This window comes from Hyalella azteca, unplaced genomic scaffold (genome assembly GCF_000764305.2).
Source record: "Hyalella azteca isolate HAZT.00-mixed unplaced genomic scaffold, Hazt_2.0.2 contig2388, whole genome shotgun sequence".
NCBI lineage: Eukaryota > Metazoa > Arthropoda > Malacostraca > Amphipoda > Hyalellidae > Hyalella > Hyalella azteca.
The window spans coordinates 1-2,067 of record NW_025932665.1 but is presented as its reverse complement, the minus strand read 5'-3'; the positions used below and the strand labels follow the sequence as shown (position 1 = coordinate 2,067).

General features: G+C 32.7%; 1 long non-coding RNA gene across 1 annotated transcript; it reads right to left on the bottom strand.

Annotated features, from left to right (window-relative positions):
* Positions 1 to 286: 286 nt before the first annotated feature.
* Positions 287 to 1,945, bottom strand: LOC108677606. Its single transcript, XR_001931273.2, has 2 exons — positions 1,822 to 1,945; positions 287 to 928 (listed from the first exon to the last, which is right to left on the bottom strand). It is a non-coding gene; the product is annotated as an uncharacterized LOC108677606 (long non-coding RNA).
* Between the last annotated feature and the right edge of the window lie 122 nt (positions 1,946 to 2,067).

Genomic DNA, 2,067 nt, shown 5'->3' with positions numbered 1-2,067 from the left:
GTCATTTTGTCAACTGCAATATGTTGTACGCCATGTGAGGCAATTATGTCATCTCATATTTTCATTCCTTATTTGCAGTTAGTTATCTCAATTCTTATTAGGATTTGGTATTAGTCTGCAAAACTTTGCGGTATGAAGAATATATCCACGAATGAATATTGAAAAGCAGTCCAAAATAATTTTCTCCCACAATTTATCAGAATGGTAAACCAATAATAATATTTTTGATCTGTTGAGCTGATATCCGTATATGCATTATTGAAGATAGGTTAAAAATCACACAAACAAAGCGAATTAGTCTGTATGGAAGCAACATATCGAACGTGTGTGCTTACTTGCTAAAAAATAAAGATGTATTAATATGTACCAGACAGAAATTCAATTAAATGAATAATTATTTGCATTGAAAACATTTTCTGTTGCCTTCTGCAGATTACGATTCTTAGCTGATATTTATTATACGAGTACCTAATTTATTTAGATCTTGAAATTTCACTGAAAAAATTTTAAGAATGCAGCTAACAATTTAACGGACAAAGCTGAATACATGCAATTATTTACTACATTACAGTAACTACCGATGAAACATTAAATCTGAATTCAAACGGTTTTGCTCTGAGATCCTTTCAATACTCAAGGAGCAATCAGAATCAATGACCGCCATTAGCTGCATCGGCAGATAAATGAGATTATTTTGAACTAAAAAACCATCTAACTTCTTGATGATGGTTGGAAAGTTTAGATGAAATTGTAAACAAGTAGCTTGAAGATGATAACAATACAGTGATGAAAGTTTTATGAAAGCACTGTATAGCAGCGGTATGTAGGAGTATGTTTATTTGTATTGCATGTTGGTCGTTGTCAAATGTACGTCAGTAAAACAGTATGGCCGGATTAGAGCTGGAGAACCTGGACCAGACGCCTCAAACTGCAAGGAAGCATGTGGATTAGTCAAAGTTTATTATAAATTGAGAGCTGAAAATATCTTAACCTTTAGAAGAAGTCCTCAATGCGCACTTGAATTTTCCCTACTCGTAATTTGAGTGAGTTTAAATCTTTACAAAGTTTAAAGAGTTTTATTGTGAATTGAGTTTAATGTAATTTCTTAGTTGAAATTAGACTCGAATCATGATTCCTTTCATCCCAAATGAAGTTGAGAGCCGCTCTCATTCTAATGAAATGAATCAATATCTGTAACGTCACCAAATTTAGTTTGGATTCCGTTGGAGCATCGTCAGAGGTTTGATTTTGATTGCACGTTGTCCTTTATTATTTGAATTGATTTTCAATTTAATTTGTTCGTCGACAGTACTTAAGAGTTTGAACATTTTTATCAAAACTTATGCAGATAAATTTATAAAGATACATAAGTAGTTTTCATTGTACTCAATGTTCATTAATTACCTCAAAGGAAGATCATTCTCAAGTAAAGGAAAAAATTTAAAGCTTATAATTACAAGCATTTTACGATACGAATTAGAATGCCGATAGCTTGTTTCTAACATAAACGCATAGGGTTCCAGATTTTTTTATTCAATACCGGAAAATACTGTCATAATAAATTATACTTGATGAAAAATTTGTTCGCAATATGATGTCTTATCTTACGAGTTTTTTCACGAATTACTCGTATATCTGTAAATTCAGTTTTTCCAAAAGAATCTTGGCTTTATATGTAACTTGTACAGTCTCCATACTAGCACAAACAGAAACAATGCAAACTTTTATTGAAATTAAATAATCATATATTTCGCATGATGGAGAGTTTCAGTACTTACCCTGAAGAAATTTGTTGTCATATCGTAATGCACTGATACTCACTTTCAGAACAGTTTTCCTCGTCACTCATATCGTTACAGTCGTTATCACCGTCACAGACGTAGTTGGCTCTGATGCAGTTGCCATTCTTGCACTCAAACTGAGTTATCATGCAGGCACTGCCAGCTGAAGGAAACACAGAAGTCATATATACGTGTATGCGTGCACTGATTTTTCGATGAATTACTTCACGACAATTTTCATGTCAAATTCCAAAACAATTCAGTTTACAATCATCGAAACCTCGAA